An 18334-nucleotide genomic window follows, 5' to 3' on the forward strand; every position below is an offset into this window, starting at 1 on the left:
TTCTAGGAAAAGACTTGCTCAAACCTGCTCAACAAAATAAAAGCTTCAACTCTGTGAGATGAATGCACACATCATAAAGAAATTTCGCAGGATGCTTCTCTTTATCTTTCATAAGAATATATTTCCTTTTTCACCATAGGCCACAAAGCACTCCAAATGTCCAGTTGCAGATCCTTTTAACAGAGAGTTTCGAAACTGTTCAAGCAAGAGAAAGGCTGACCTCCATGAGATGAATGCACACAACACAAAGGAGTTGTTCAGAATGCTTCCATCTAGTTTGTAAGTGAAGATAATTCCTTTTCATGCATTGGAAGAAAAGATCTCAAATATCCACTTGCAGATTGTAGAAAAAGACAGTTTCAAATCTGCTCAACCATAGCAGAGATTTTTCCCTGTGAAACGAATGCACACATCACAAATAAATTTCACAGAATTATTCTGTGTAGTTTTTATATGAAGATATTTCCTTTTACATCATTGCCCTCAAAGCACTCCAAATGCCAACTTGCAGATTCTTCAAACACCGTGTTTCAAAACGGCTGAATCAAAAGAAATGTCCAACTCTGTGAGTTGAATGCACATATCACTAAGAAGTTTCTCAGAATGCCTATGTGTAGTTTTTAAGTGATGATATTTCCTTTTCCCACATTGGATGCAAAGATCTCAAATATCCTCTTGCAGACACTATATAAGACTTTTTCCTATATGCTCAACAAAAGAAAGCTTCACCTCTGTCAGGTGAACGCGCACATCACAAACGTATTTTGCAAAATGGTTCTGTGTAGTATTAATGTGAAGATATTTCCTTTTTGAGCATAGGTCTCAAAGCACTCCAATTGTAACCTTGCAGATTCTTGACAAAAAGTGTTTCAAAACTGCTCAATCAAAAGAAAGGTTCAACTCTGTGAACGGAATACACGCATCACTAAGAAGTTGCTCAGAAGGCTTCCGTCTAGTTTTTATGTGAAGATAAATCCGGTTCCCCATTGGATGTAAAGATCACAAATATCCACTTGCAGATTCTCCAAAAGGAAAGCTTCAAATCTGCTCAACCAAAAGAAGCTTCAACACTGTGAGAAGAATGCACAAATCATAAATAAATTTCACAGAATCCTTATCTGTAGCTTTTACGTGAACATATTTCCTTTTTCAACATAGGCCTCAAATCGCTCCAAATGTCCACTTGCAGATTCTTCAAACAGAGTGTTTCAAAACTGCTGGATCAAAAGCATGGTTCACCTTTTACTTGAATGCATGTATCACTAAGAATTTGTTCAGGATGTTCTGCCTAGTTTTATCAGATGATATTTCCTTTTTTTTGCACTGGACGAAAAGATCTCATATATCCACTTGCAGATTCTACAAAAGACTGTTTCAAATCTGCTCAACCAAAAGGAAACTTGAACTCTGTGAGGTGAATGCATACATCACAAAATAATTTCGCAGAATGCTTCTGAGTACTTTTCAGGTGAAGATATTTAATTTTTTACCATAGGCCTCAAAGCATTCCAAATGTCCACTTCCGGATTCTTCAGATTGTTTCAAAACTGCTCCATCAAAAGAAAGTTTCAACTGTGTGAGTGGAATGCACATATCACTAAGAAGTTGTGCAGAATGCTTCTCTCTAGGTTTTATGTGAAGATAATTCCTTTCACCGCATTGGAATAAAAGATTTCAAATTTGCACTGGCAGAATCTTGAAAAAGACTGTTTCATATCTGCTTAACCTAAAGAAAGCTTCCACTATGTGAGATGAAGGCACACATCACAAGGAAATTTCGCAAGATTCTCCCATGTATCATTTTGGTGAAGATATAACATTTTCCACAATAGGCCACAAAGCACTCCAAATGCCCAATTGCAGATTCTTCAAACAGAGAGTCTCAAAATTGCTCAATCAAATGAAAGGCTCAACTCTGTGAGTTGAATGCACCCATCACTAAGAAGTTGCTCAGAATGCTTCAGTTTAGTTTTAAAGTGAAGATATTTCCTTTTCAGCATTGGATGAAAAGAACTCAAACATCCACTTGCAGATTGTACAAAAGGACTATTTCAAATCTCTTCAACCAAAGGAAAGCTTCAACTCTGAGAGTTGAATACCCACATCACCAAGAAGTTGCTCAGAATGCTTCTGTCTAGTTTTTATGTGAAGATATTTCCTTTTCCCACATTGGACGAAAAGATCTCAAATAACCACTTGCAGATTCTACAAAAAAAACGGTTTCAAATCTGCTCAACCAAAATGAAAAGCTTCAACTCAGAAGAATGCACACATCCCAGAGAAATTTTGCTGAGTGCTACTGTTTGGTTTTGATGTGAAGATATTTCCTTTTTCACCATAGGTCTCAAAGCCCTCCAAATGTCCTCTTGCAGATTCTTCAAAGAGTGTTTCAAAACTGATCAATCAAAAGAATGGTTCAATTCTCTGAGTTGAATGCACATATCATTAAGAAGTTGCTCAGAATGCTTCCGTCCGGTTTTTATGTGAAGATATTTCCTTTTCCTGCATTGGACCAAATGATCACAAATATGCAGTTACAGAGTCCACAAAAAGACTGTTTCAAATCTGCTCAAAATCAAAAAAAGCTTCAACTCTCTGAGATGAGTGCACACATCACAAAGAAATTTTGCAGGATGCTTCTGTGTAGTTTTTATGTGAAGATACTTGCCTTTTAACCGTAGGTCTCAAAGACCTCCAAATGTCCACTTGCAGATCCTTCAAACACCGTGTTTCAAAACTGCTCAATCAAAAGAAAGTTTAAACTCTGTGAGTTGAATTCGCATGTCACTAAGTAGTTGTTGTGAATGCTTCTGTCTAGTTTTTATATGAAGATAATTCTTTTTCTCGCAATGTACGCAGACATCTCAAATATCCACTTGCAGATTCTAGGAAAAGACTTGCTCAAACCTGCTCAACAAAATAAAAGCTTCAACTCTGTGAGATGAATGCACACATCATAAAGAAATTTCGCAGGATGCTTCTCTTTATCTTTCATAAGAATATATTTCCTTTTTCACCATAGGCCACAAAGCACTCCAAATGTCCAGTTGCAGATCCTTTTAACAGAGAGTTTCGAAACTGTTCAAGCAAGAGAAAGGCTGACCTCCATGAGATGAATGCACACAACACAAAGGAGTTGTTCAGAATGCTTCCATCTAGTTTGTAAGTGAAGATAATTCCTTTTCATGCATTGGAAGAAAAGATCTCAAATATCCACTTGCAGATTGTAGAAAAAGACAGTTTCAAATCTGCTCAACCATAGCAGAGATTTTTCCCTGTGAAACGAATGCACACATCACAAATAAATTTCACAGAATTATTCTGTGTAGTTTTTATATGAAGATATTTCCTTTTACATCATTGCCCTCAAAGCACTCCAAATGCCAACTTGCAGATTCTTCAAACACCGTGTTTCAAAACGGCTGAATCAAAAGAAATGTCCAACTCTGTGAGTTGAATGCACATATCACTAAGAAGTTTCTCAGAATGCCTATGTGTAGTTTTTAAGTGATGATATTTCCTTTTCCCACATTGGATGCAAAGATCTCAAATATCCTCTTGCAGACACTATATAAGACTTTTTCCTATATGCTCAACAAAAGAAAGCTTCACCTCTGTCAGGTGAACGCACACATCACAAACGTATTTTGCAAAATGGTTCTGTGTAGTATTAATGTGAAGATATTTCCTTTTTGAGCATAGGTCTCAAAGCACTCCAATTGTAACCTTGCAGATTCTTGACAAAAAGTGTTTCAAAACTGCTCAATCAAAAGAAAGGTTCAACTCTGTGAACGGAATACACGCATCACTAAGAAGTTGCTCAGAAGGCTTCCGTCTAGTTTTTATGTGAAGATAAATCCGGTTCCCCATTGGATGTAAAGATCACAAATATCCACTTGCAGATTCTCCAAAAGGAAAGCTTCAAATCTGCTCAACCAAAAGAAGCTTCAACACTGTGAGAAGAATGCACAAATCATAAATAAATTTCACAGAATCCTTATCTGTAGCTTTTACGTGAACATATTTCCTTTTTCAACATAGGCCTCAAATCGCTCCAAATGTCCACTTGCAGATTCTTCAAACAGAGTGTTTCAAAACTGCTGGATCAAAAGCATGGTTCACCTTTTACTTGAATGCATGTATCACTAAGAATTTGTTCAGGATGTTCTGCCTAGTTTTATCAGATGATATTTCCTTTTTTTTGCACTGGACGAAAAGATCTCATATATCCACTTGCAGATTCTACAAAAGACTGTTTCAAATCTGCTCAACCAAAAGGAAACTTGAACTCTGTGAGGTGAATGCATACATCACAAAATAATTTCGCAGAATGCTTCTGAGTACTTTTCAGGTGAAGATATTTAATTTTTTACCATAGGCCTCAAAGCATTCCAAATGTCCACTTCCGGATTCTTCAGATTGTTTCAAAACTGCTCCATCAAAAGAAAGTTTCAACTGTGTGAGTGGAATGCACATATCACTAAGAAGTTGTGCAGAATGCTTCTCTCTAGGTTTTATGTGAAGATAATTCCTTTCACCGCATTGGAATAAAAGATTTCAAATTTGCACTGGCAGAATCTTGAAAAAGACTGTTTCATATCTGCTTAACCTAAAGAAAGCTTCCACTATGTGAGATGAAGGCACACATCACAAGGAAATTTCGCAAGATTCTCCCATGTATCATTTTGGTGAAGATATAACATTTTCCACAATAGGCCACAAAGCACTCCAAATGCCCAATTGCAGATTCTTCAAACAGAGAGTCTCAAAATTGCTCAATCAAATGAAAGGCTCAACTCTGTGAGTTGAATGCACCCATCACTAAGAAGTTGCTCAGAATGCTTCAGTTTAGTTTTAAAGTGAAGATATTTCCTTTTCAGCATTGGATGAAAAGAACTCAAACATCCACTTGCAGATTGTACAAAAGGACTATTTCAAATCTCTTCAACCAAAGGAAAGCTTCAACTCTGAGAGTTGAATACCCACATCACCAAGAAGTTGCTCAGAATGCTTCTGTCTAGTTTTTATGTGAAGATATTTCCTTTTCCCACATTGGACGAAAAGATCTCAAATAACCACTTGCAGATTCTACAAAAAAAACGGTTTCAAATCTGCTCAACCAAAATGAAAAGCTTCAACTCAGAAGAATGCACACATCCCAGAGAAATTTTGCTGAGTGCTACTGTTTGGTTTTGATGTGAAGATATTTCCTTTTTCACCATAGGTCTCAAAGCCCTCCAAATGTCCTCTTGCAGATTCTTCAAAGAGTGTTTCAAAACTGATCAATCAAAAGAATGGTTCAATTCTCTGAGTTGAATGCACATATCATTAAGAAGTTCCTCAGAATGCTTCCGTCCGGTTTTTATGTGAAGATATTTCCTTTTCCTGCATTGGACCAAATGATCACAAATATGCAGTTACAGAGTCCACAAAAAGACTGTTTCAAATCTGCTCAAAATCAAAAAAAGCTTCAACTCTCTGAGATGAGTGCACACATCACAAAGAAATTTTGCAGGATGCTTCTGTGTAGTTTTTATGTGAAGATACTTGCCTTTTAACCGTAGGTCTCAAAGACCTCCAAATGTCCACTTGCAGATCCTTCAAACACCGTGTTTCAAAACTGCTCAATCAAAAGAAAGTTTAAACTCTGTGAGTTGAATGCGCATGTCACTAAGTAGTTGTTGTGAATGCTTCTGTCTAGTTTTTATATGAAGATAATTCTTTTTCTCGCAATGTACGCAGACATCTCAAATATCCACTTGCAGATTCTAGGAAAAGACTTGCTCAAACCTGCTCAACAAAATAAAAGCTTCAACTCTGTGAGATGAATGCACACATCATAAAGAAATTTCGCAGGATGCTTCTCTTTATCTTTCATAAGAATATATTTCCTTTTTCACCATAGGCCACAAAGCACTCCAAATGTCCAGTTGCAGATCCTTTTAACAGAGAGTTTCGAAACTGTTCAAGCAAGAGAAAGGCTGACCTCCATGAGATGAATGCACACAACACAAAGGAGTTGTTCAGAATGCTTCCATCTAGTTTGTAAGTGAAGATAATTCCTTTTCATGCATTGGAAGAAAAGATCTCAAATATCCACTTGCAGATTGTAGAAAAAGACAGTTTCAAATCTGCTCAACCATAGCAGAGATTTTTCCCTGTGAAACGAATGCACACATCACAAATAAATTTCACAGAATTATTCTGTGTAGTTTTTATATGAAGATATTTCCTTTTACATCATTGCCCTCAAAGCACTCCAAATGCCAACTTGCAGATTCTTCAAACACCGTGTTTCAAAACGGCTGAATCAAAAGAAATGTCCAACTCTGTGAGTTGAATGCACATATCACTAAGAAGTTTCTCAGAATGCCTATGTGTAGTTTTTAAGTGATGATATTTCCTTTTCCAACATTGGATGCAAAGATCTCAAATATCCTCTTGCAGACACTATATAAGACTTTTTCATATATGCTCAACAAAAGAAAGCTTCACCTCTGTCAGGTGAACGCACACATCACAAACGTATTTTGCAAAATGGTTCTGTGTAGTATTAATGTGAAGATATTTCCTTTTTGAGCATAGGTCTCAAAGCACTCCAATTGTAACCTTGCAGATTCTTGACAAAAAGTGTTTCAAAACTGCTCAATCAAAAGAAAGGTTCAACTCTGTGAACGGAATACACGCATCACTAAGAAGTTGCTCAGAAGGCTTCCGTCTAGTTTTTATGTGAAGATAAATCCGGTTCCCCATTGGATGTAAAGATCACAAATATCCACTTGCAGATTCTCCAAAAGGAAAGCTTCAAATCTGCTCAAGCAAAAGAAGCTTCAAAACTGTGAGAAGAATGCACAAATCATAAATAAATTTCACAGAATCCTTATCTGTAGCTTTTACGTGAACATATTTCCTTTTTCAACATAGGCCTCAAATCGCTCCAAATGTCCACTTGCAGATTCTTCAAACAGAGTGTTTCAAAACTGCTGGATCAAAAGCATGGTTCACCTTTTACTTGAATGCATGTATCACTAAGAATTTGTTCAGGATGTTCTGCCTAGTTTTATCAGATGATATTTCCTTTTTTTTGCACTGGACGAAAAGATCTCATATATCCACTTGCAGATTCTACAAAAGACTGTTTCAAATCTGCTCAACCAAAAGGAAACTTGAACTCTGTGAGGTGAATGCATACATCACAAAATAATTTCGCAGAATGCTTCTGAGTACTTTTCAGGTGAAGATATTTAATTTTTTACCATAGGCCTCAAAGCATTCCAAATGTCCACTTCCGGATTCTTCAGATTGTTTCAAAACTGCTCCATCAAAAGAAAGTTTCAACTGTGTGAGTGGAATGCACATATCACTAAGAAGTTGGGCAGAATGCTTCTCTCTAGGTTTTATGTGAAGATAATTCCTTTCACCGCATTGGAATAAAAGATTTCAAATTTGCACTGGCAGAATCTTGAAAAAGACTGTTTCATATCTGCTTAACCTAAAGAAAGCTTCCACTATGTGAGATGAAGGCACACATCACAAGGAAATTTCGCAAGATTCTCCCGTGTATCATTTTGGTGAAGATATAACATTTTCCACAATAGGCCACAAAGCACTCCAAATGCCCAATTGCAGATTCTTCAAACAGAGAGTCTCAAAATTGCTCAATCAAATGAAAGGCTCAACTCTGTGAGTTGAATGCACCCATCACTAAGAAGTTGCTCAGAATGCTTCAGTTTAGTTTTAAAGTGAAGATATTTCCTTTTCAGCATTGGATGAAAAGAACTCAAACATCCACTTGCAGATTGTACAAAAGGACTATTTCAAATCTCTTCAACCAAAGGAAAGCTTCAACTCTGAGAGTTGAATACCCACATCACCAAGAAGTTGCTCAGAATGCTTCTGTCTAGTTTTTATGTGAAGATATTTCCTTTTCCCACATTGGACGAAAAGATCTCAAATAACCACTTGCAGATTCTACAAAAAAAAGGTTTCAAATCTGCTCAACCAAAATGAAAAGCTTCAACTCAGAAGAATGCACACATCCCAGAGAAATTTTGCTGAGTGCTACTGTTTGGTTTTGATGTGAAGATATTTCCTTTTTCACCATAGGTCTCAAAGCCCTCCAAATGTCCTCTTGCAGATTCTTCAAAGAGTGTTTCAAAACTGATCAATCAAAAGAATGGTTCAATTCTCTGAGTTGAATGCACATATCATTAAGAAGTTCCTCAGAATGCTTCCGTCCGGTTTTTATGTTAAGATATTTCCTTTTCCTGCATTGGACCAAATGATCTCTAATATGCAGTTACAGAGTCCACAAAAAGACTGTTTCAAATCTGCTCAAAATCAAAAAAAGCTTCAACTCTCTGAGATGAATGCACACATCACAAAGAAATTTTGCAGGATGCTTCTGTGTAGTTTTTATGTGAAGATACTTGCCTTTTAACCTTAGGTCTCAAAGACCACCAAATGTCCACTTGCAGATCCTTCAAACACCGTGTTTCAAAACTGCTCAATCAAAAGAAAGTTTAAACTCTGTGAGTTGAATGCACATGTCACTTAGTAGTTGTTGTGAATGCTTCTGTCTAGTTTTTATATGAAGATAATTCTTTTTCTCGCAATGGACGCAGACATCTCAAATATCCACTTGCAGATTCTAGGAAAAGACTTGCTCAAACCTGCTCAACAAAATAAAAGTTTCAGCTCTGTGAGATGAATGCACACATCATAAAGAAATTTCGCAGGATGCTTCTCCTTATCTTTCATAAGGATATATTTCCTTTTTCACCATAGGCCACAAAGCACTCCAAATGTCCAGTTGCAGATCCTTTTAACAGAGAGTTTCGAAACTGTTCAAGCAAGAGAAAGGCTGACCTCCATGAGATGAATGCACACAACACAAAGGAGTTGTTCAGAATGCTTCCATCTAGTTTGTAAGTGAAGATAATTCCTTTTCATGCATTGGAAGAAATGATCTCAAATATCCACTTGCAGATTGTAGAAAAAGACAGTTTCAAATCTGTTCAACCATAGGAGAGGTTTTTCCCTGTGAAACGAATGCACACATCACAAATAAATTTCACAGAATTATTCTGTGTAGTTTTAATATGAAGATATTTCCTTTTTCATCATTGCCCTCAAAGCACCCCAAATGCCAACTTGCAGATTCTTCAAACACCGTGTTTCAAAACGGCTGAATCAAAAGAAATGTCCAACACTGTGAGTTGAATGCACATATCACTAAGAAGTTTCTCAGAATGCCTATGTGTAGTTTTTAAGTGATGATATTTCCTTTTCCCACATTGGATGCAAAGATCTCAAATATCCTCTTGCAGACTCTATATAAAGGCTTTTTCATATATGCTCAACAAAAGAAAGCTTCACCTCTGTCAGGTGAACGCACACATCACAAACGTATTTTGCAAAATGGTTCTGTGTAGTATTAATGTGAAGATATTTCCTTTTTGAGCATAGGTCTCAAAGCACTCCAATTGTAACCTTGCAGATTCTTGACAAGAAGTGTTTCAAAACTGCTCAATCAAAAGAAAGGTTCAACTCTGTGAGTGGAATACACGCATCACTAAGAAGTTGCTCAGAAGGCTTCTGTCTAGTTTTTATGTGAAGATAAATCCGGTTCCCCATTGGATGTAAAGATCACAAATATCCACTTGCAGATTCTCCAAAAGGAAAGCTTCAAATCTGCTCAACCAAAAGAAGCTTCAACACTGTGAGAAGAATGCACACATCATAAAGAAATTTCAGAAAATCCTTATCTGTAGCTTTTACGTGAACATATTTCCTTTTTCAACATAGGCCTCAAATCGCTCCAAATGTCCACTTGCAGATTCTTCAAACAGAGTGTTTCAAAACTGCTGGATCAAAAGCATGGTTCACCTTTTACTTGAATGCATGTATCACTAAGAATTTGTTCAGGATGTTCTGCCTAGTTTTATCAGATGATATTTCCTTTTTTTTGCACTGGACGAAAAGATCTCATATATCCACTTGCAGATTCTACAAAAGACTGTTTCAAATCTGCTCAACCAAAAGGAAACTTGAACTCTGTGAGGTGAATGCATACATCACAAAATAATTTCACAGAATGCTTCTGAGTACTTTTCAGGTGAAGATATTTAATTTTTTACCATAGGCCTCAAAGCATTCCAAATGTCCACTTCCGGATTCTTCAGATTGTTTCAAAACTGCTCCATCAAAAGAAAGTTTCAACTGTGTGAGTGGAATGCACATATCACTAAGAAGTTGTACAGAATGCTTCTCTCTAGGTTTTATGTGAAGATAATTCCTTTCACCGCATTGGAAGAAAAGAATTCAAATTTGCACTGGCAGAATCTTGAAAAAGACTGTTTCATATCTGCTTAACCTAAAGAAAGCTTCCACTATGTGAGATGAAGGCACACATCACAAGGAAATTTTGCAAGATTCTCCCGTGTATCATTTTGGTGAAGATATAACATTTTCCACAATAGGCCACAAAGCACTCCAAATGCCCAATTGCAGATTCTTCAAACAGAGAGTCTCAAAATTGCTCAATCAAATGAAAGGCTCAACTCTGTGAGTTGAATGCACCCATCACTAAGAAGTTGCTCAGAATGCTTCAGTTTAGTTTTAAAGTGAAGATATTTCCTTTTCAGCATTGGATGAAAAGAACTCAAACATCCACTTGCAGATTGTACAAAAGGACTATTTCAAATCTCTTCAACCAAAGGAAAGCTTCAACTCTGAGAGTTGAATACCCACATCACCAAGAAGTTGCTCAGAATGCTTCTGTCTAGTTTTTATGTGAAGATATTTCCTTTTCCCACATTGGACGAAAAGATCTCAAATAACCACTTGCAGATTCTACAAAAAAAAGGTTTCAAATCTGCTCAACCAAAATGAAAAGCTTCAACTCAGAAGAATGCACACATCCCAGAGAAATTTTGCTGAGTGCTACTGTTTGGTTTTGATGTGAAGATATTTCCTTTTTCACCATAGGTCTCAAAGCCCTCCAAATGTCCTCTTGCAGATTCTTCAAAGAGTGTTTCAAAACTGATCAATCAAAAGAATGGTTCAATTCTCTGAGTTGAATGCACATATCATTAAGAAGTTCCTCAGAATGCTTCCGTCCGGTTTTTATGTTAAGATATTTCCTTTTCCTGCATTGGACCAAATGATCTCTAATATGCAGTTACAGAGTCCACAAAAAGACTGTTTCAAATCTGCTCAAAATCAAAAAAAGCTTCAACTCTCTGAGATGAATGCACACATCACAAAGAAATTTTGCAGGATGCTTCTGTGTAGTTTTTATGTGAAGATACTTGCCTTTTAACCTTAGGTCTCAAAGACCACCAAATGTCCACTTGCAGATCCTTCAAACACCGTGTTTCAAAACTGCTCAATCAAAAGAAAGTTTAAACTCTGTGAGTTGAATGCACATGTCACTTAGTAGTTGTTGTGAATGCTTCTGTCTAGTTTTTATATGAAGATAATTCTTTTTCTCGCAATGGACGCAGACATCTCAAATATCCACTTGCAGATTCTAGGAAAAGACTTGCTCAAACCTGCTCAACAAAATAAAAGTTTCAGCTCTGTGAGATGAATGCACACATCATAAAGAAATTTCGCAGGATGCTTCTCCTTATCTTTCATAAGGATATATTTCCTTTTTCACCATAGGCCACAAAGCACTCCAAATGTCCAGTTGCAGATCCTTTTAACAGAGAGTTTCGAAACTGTTCAAGCAAGAGAAAGGCTGACCTCCATGAGATGAATGCACACAACACAAAGGAGTTGTTCAGAATGCTTCCATCTAGTTTGTAAGTGAAGATAATTCCTTTTCATGCATTGGAAGAAATGATCTCAAATATCCACTTGCAGATTGTAGAAAAAGACAGTTTCAAATCTGTTCAACCATAGGAGAGGTTTTTCCCTGTGAAACGAATGCACACATCACAAATAAATTTCACAGAATTATTCTGTGTAGTTTTAATATGAAGATATTTCCTTTTTCATCATTGCCCTCAAAGCACCCCAAATGCCAACTTGCAGATTCTTCAAACACCGTGTTTCAAAACGGCTGAATCAAAAGAAATGTCCAACACTGTGAGTTGAATGCACATATCACTAAGAAGTTTCTCAGAATGCCTATGTGTAGTTTTTAAGTGATGATATTTCCTTTTCCCACATTGGATGCAAAGATCTCAAATATCCTCTTGCAGACTCTATATAAAGGCTTTTTCATATATGCTCAACAAAAGAAAGCTTCACCTCTGTCAGGTGAACGCACACATCACAAACGTATTTTGCAAAATGGTTCTGTGTAGTATTAATGTGAAGATATTTCCTTTTTGAGCATAGGTCTCAAAGCACTCCAATTGTAACCTTGCAGATTCTTGACAAGAAGTGTTTCAAAACTGCTCAATCAAAAGAAAGGTTCAACTCTGTGAGTGGAATACACGCATCACTAAGAAGTTGCTCAGAAGGCTTCTGTCTAGTTTTTATGTGAAGATAAATCCGGTTCCCCATTGGATGTAAAGATCACAAATATCCACTTGCAGATTCTCCAAAAGGAAAGCTTCAAATCTGCTCAACCAAAAGAAGCTTCAACACTGTGAGAAGAATGCACACATCATAAAGAAATTTCAGAAAATCCTTATCTGTAGCTTTTACGTGAACATATTTCCTTTTTCAACATAGGCCTCAAATCGCTCCAAATGTCCACTTGCAGATTCTTCAAACAGAGTGTTTCAAAACTGCTGGATCAAAAGCATGGTTCACCTTTTACTTGAATGCATGTATCACTAAGAATTTGTTCAGGATGTTCTGCCTAGTTTTATCAGATGATATTTCCTTTTTTTTGCACTGGACGAAAAGATCTCATATATCCACTTGCAGATTCTACAAAAGACTGTTTCAAATCTGCTCAACCAAAAGGAAACTTGAACTCTGTGAGGTGAATGCATACATCACAAAATAATTTCACAGAATGCTTCTGAGTACTTTTCAGGTGAAGATATTTAATTTTTTACCATAGGCCTCAAAGCATTCCAAATGTCCACTTCCGGATTCTTCAGATTGTTTCAAAACTGCTCCATCAAAAGAAAGTTTCAACTGTGTGAGTGGAATGCACATATCACTAAGAAGTTGTACAGAATGCTTCTCTCTAGGTTTTATGTGAAGATAATTCCTTTCACCGCATTGGAAGAAAAGAATTCAAATTTGCACTGGCAGAATCTTGAAAAAGACTGTTTCATATCTGCTTAACCTAAAGAAAGCTTCCACTATGTGAGATGAAGGCACACATCACAAGGAAATTTTGCAAGATTCTCCCGTGTATCATTTTGGTGAAGATATAACATTTTCCACAATAGGCCACAAAGCACTCCAAATGCCCAATTGCAGATTCTTCAAACAGAGAGTCTCAAAATTGCTCAATCAAATGAAAGGCTCAACTCTGTGAGTTGAATGCACCCATCACTAAGAAGTTGCTCAGAATGCTTCAGTTTAGTTTTAAAGTGAAGATATTTCCTTTTCAGCATTGGATGAAAAGAACTCAAACATCCACTTGCAGATTGTACAAAAGGACTATTTCAAATCTCTTCAACCAAAGGAAAGCTTCAACTCTGAGAGTTGAATACCCACATCACCAAGAAGTTGCTCAGAATGCTTCTGTCTAGTTTTTATGTGAAGATATTTCCTTTTCCCACATTGGACGAAAAGATCTCAAATAACCACTTGCAGATTCTACAAAAAAAAGGTTTCAAATCTGCTCAACCAAAATGAAAAGCTTCAACTCAGAAGAATGCACACATCCCAGAGAAATTTTGCTGAGTGCTACTGTTTGGTTTTGATGTGAAGATATTTCCTTTTTCACCATAGGTCTCAAAGCCCTCCAAATGTCCTCTTGCAGATTCTTCAAAGAGTGTTTCAAAACTGATCAATCAAAAGAATGGTTCAATTCTCTGAGTTGAATGCACATATCATTAAGAAGTTCCTCAGAATGCTTCCGTCCGGTTTTTATGTTAAGATATTTCCTTTTCCTGCATTGGACCAAATGATCTCTAATATGCAGTTACAGAGTCCACAAAAAGACTGTTTCAAATCTGCTCAAAATCAAAAAAAGCTTCAACTCTCTGAGATGAATGCACACATCACAAAGAAATTTTGCAGGATGCTTCTGTGTAGTTTTTATGTGAAGATACTTGCCTTTTAACCTTAGGTCTCAAAGACCACCAAATGTCCACTTGCAGATCCTTCAAACACCGTGTTTCAAAACTGCTCAATCAAAAGAAAGTTTAAACTCTGTGAGTTGAATGCACATGTCACTTAGTAGTTGTTGTGAATGCTTCTGTCTAGTTTTTATATGAAGATAATACTTTTTCTCGCAATGTACGCAGACATCTCAAATATCCACTTGCAGATTCTAGGAAAAGACTTGCTCAAACCTGCTCAACAAAATAAAAGGTTCAACTCTGTGAGATGAATGCACACATCATAAAGAAATTTCGCAGGATGCTTCTCTTTATCTTTCATAAGAATATATTTCCTTTTTCAACATAGGCCACAAAGCACTCCAAATGTGCAGTTGCAGATCCTTTTAACAGAGAGTTTCGAAACTGTTCAAGCAAGAGAAAGGCTGACCTCCATGAGATGAATGCACATAACACAAAGGAGTTGTTCAGAATGCTTCCATCTAGTTTGTAAGTGAAGATAATTCCTTTTCATGCATTGGAAGAAAAGATCTCAAATATCCACTTGCAGATTGTAGAAAAAGACAGTTTCAAATCTGCTCAACCATAGGAGAGGTTTTTCCCTGTGAAACGAATGCACACATCACAAATAAATTTCACGGAATTATTCTGTGTAGTTTTTATATGAAGATATTTCCTTTTACATCATTGCCCTCAAAGCACTCCAAATGCCAACTTGCAGATTCTTCAAACACCGTGTTTCAAAACGGCTGAATCAAAATAAATGTCCAACTCTGTGAGTTGAATGCACATATCACTAAGAAGTTTCTCAGAATGCCTATGTGTAGTTTTTAAGTGATGATATTTCCTTTTCCCACATTGGATGCAAAGATCTCAAATATCCTCTTGCAGACACTATATAAGACTTTTTCATATATGCTCAACAAAAGAAAGCTTCACCTCTGTCAGGTGAATGCACACATCACAAACGTATTTTGCAAAATGGTTCTGTGTAGTATTAATGTGAAGATATTTCCTTTTTGAGCATAGGTCTCAAAGCACTCCAATTGTAACCTTGCAGATTCTTGACAAAAAGTGTTTCAAAACTGCTCAATCAAAAGAAAGGTTCAACTCTGTGAGTGGAATACACGCATCACTAAGAAGTTGCTCAGAAGGCTTCCGTCTAGTTTTTATGTGAAGATAAATCCAGTTCCCCATTGGAGGTAAAGATCACAAATATCCACTTGCAGATTCTCCAAAAGGAAAGCTTCAAATCTGCTCAACCAAAAGAAAGCTTCAACACTGTGAGAAGAATGCACACAACATAAAGAAATTTCACAGAATCCTTTTCTGTAGCTTTTACGTGAACATATTTCCTTTTTCAACATAGGCCTCAAATCGCTCCAAATGTCCACTTGCAGATTCTTCAAACAGAGTGTTTCAAAACGGCTGGATCAAAAGCATGGTTCACCTTTTACTTGAATGCATGTATCACTAAGAATTTGTTCAGGAAGTTCTGCCTAGTTTTATCAGATGATATTTCCTTTTTTTTGCACTGGACGAAAAGATCTCATATATCCACTTGCAGATTCTACAAAAGACTGTTTCAAATCTGCTCAACCAAAAGGAAACTTGAACTCTGTGAGGTGAATGCATACATCACAAAATAATTTCGCAGAATGCTTCTGAGTACTTTTCAGGTGAAGATATTTAATTTTTTACCATAGGCCTCAAAGCATTCCAAATGTCCACTTCCGGATTCTTCAGATTGTTTCAAAACTGCTCCATCAAAAGAAAGTTTCAACTCTGTGAGTGGAATGCACATATCACTAAGAAGTTGTACAGAATGCTTCTCTCTATGTTTTATGTGAAGAAAATTCCTTTCACCGCATTGGAAGAAAAGATTTCAAATTTGCACTGGCAGAATCTTGAAAAAGACTGTTTCATATCTGCTTAACCTAAAGAAAGCTTCCACTATGTGAGATGAAGGCACACATCACAAGGAAATTTCGCAAGATTCTCCCGTGTATCATTTTGGTGAAGATATACCATTTTCCACAATAGGCCACAAAGCACTCCAAATGCCCAATTGCAGATTCTTCAAACAGAGAGTCTCAAAATTGCTCAATCAAATGAAAGGCTCAACTCTGTGAGTTGAATGCACCCATCACTAAGAAGTTGCTCTGAATGCTTCAGTTTAGTTTTAAAGTGAAGATATTTCCTTTTCAGCATTGGATGAAAAGAACTCAAATATCCACTTGCAGATTGTACAAAAGGACTATTTCAAATCTGTTCAACCAAAGGAAAGCTTCAACTCTGAGAGTTGAATGCCCACATCACCAAGAAGTTACTCAGAATGCTTCTGTCTAGTTTTTATGTGAAGATATTTCCTTTTCCCACATTGGACGAAAATATCTCAAATAACCACTTGCAGATTCTACAAAAAAAACGGTTTCAAATCTGCTCAACCAAAAAGAAAAGCTTCAACTCAGAGAAGAATGCACACATCCCAGAGAAATTTTGCAGAGTGCTACTGTTTGGTTTTGATGTGAAGATATTTCCTTTTTCACCATAGGTCTCAAAGCCCTCCAAATGTCCTCTTGCAGATTCTTCAAAGAGTGTTTCAAAACTGATCAATCAAAAGAATGGTTCAATTCTCTGAGTTGAATGCACATATCATTAAGAAGTTGCTCAGAATGCTTCCGTCCGGTTTTTATGTGAAGATATTTCCTTTTCCTGCATTGGACCAAATGATCACAAATATGCAGTTACAGAGTCCACAAAAAGACTGTTTCAAATCTGCTCAAAATCAAAAAAAGCTTCAACTCTCTGAGATGAATGCACACATCACAAAGAAATTTTGCAGGATGCTTCTGTGTAGTTTTTATGTGAAGATACTTGCCTTTTAAACGTAGGTCTCAAAGACCTCCAAATGTCCACATGCAGATCCTTCAAACACCGTGTTTCAAAACTGCTCAATCAAAAGAATGTTTAAACTCTGTGAGTTGAATGCACATGTCAATTAGTAGTTGTTGTGAATGCTTCTGTCTAGTTTTTATATGAAGATAATTCTTCTTCTCACAATGTACGCAGACATCTCAAATATCCACTTGCAGATTCTAGGAAAAGACTTGCTCAAACCTGCTCAACAAAATAAAAGGTTCAACTCTGTGAGGTGAATGCACACATCATAAAGAAATTTCGCAGGATGCTTCTCTTTATCTTTCATAAGAATATATTTCCTTTTTCACCATAGGCCACAAAGCACTCCAAATGTCCAGTTGCAGATCCTTTTAACAGAGAGTTTCGAAACTGTTCAAGCAAGAGAAAGGCTGACCTCCATGAGATGAATGCACACAACACAAAGGAGTTGTTCAGAATGCTTCCATCTAGTTTGTAAGTGAAGATAATTCCTTTTCATGCATTGGAAGAAAAGATCTCAAATATCCACTTGCAGATTGTAGAAAAAGACAGTTTCAAATCTGCTCAACCATAGGAGAGATTTTTCCCTGTGAAACGAATGCACACATCACAAATAAATTTCACAGAATTATTCTGTGTAGTTTTTATATGAAGATATTTCCTTTTACATCATTGCCCTCAAAGCACTCCAAATGCCAACTTGCAGATTCTTCAAACACCGTGTCTCAAAACGGCTGAATCAAAAGAAATGTCCAACTCTGTGAGTTGAATGCACATATCACTAAGAAGTTTCTCAGAATGCCTATGTGTAGTTTTTAAGTGATGATATTTCCTTTTCCCACATTGGATGCAAAGATCTCAAATATCCTCTTGCAGACACTATATAAGACTTTTTCATATATGCTCAACAAAAGAAAGCTTCACCTCTGTCAGGTGAACGCACACATCACAAACGTATTTTGCAAAATGGTTCTGTGTAGTATTAATGTGAAGATATTTCCTTTTTGAGCATAGGTCTCAAAGCACTCCAATTGTAACCTTGCAGATTCTTGACAAAAAGTGTTTCAAAACTGCTCAATCAAAAGAAAGGTTCAACTCTGTGAACGGAATACACGCATCACTAAGAAGTTGCTCAGAAGGCTTCCGTCTAGTTTTTATGTGAAGATAAATCCGGTTCCCCATTGGATGTAAAGATCACAAATATCCACTTGCAGATTCTCCAAAAGGAA

Source organism: Symphalangus syndactylus, chromosome Y, assembly GCF_028878055.3.
Source record: "Symphalangus syndactylus isolate Jambi chromosome Y, NHGRI_mSymSyn1-v2.1_pri, whole genome shotgun sequence".
Classification (NCBI taxonomy): domain Eukaryota; kingdom Metazoa; phylum Chordata; class Mammalia; order Primates; family Hylobatidae; genus Symphalangus; species Symphalangus syndactylus.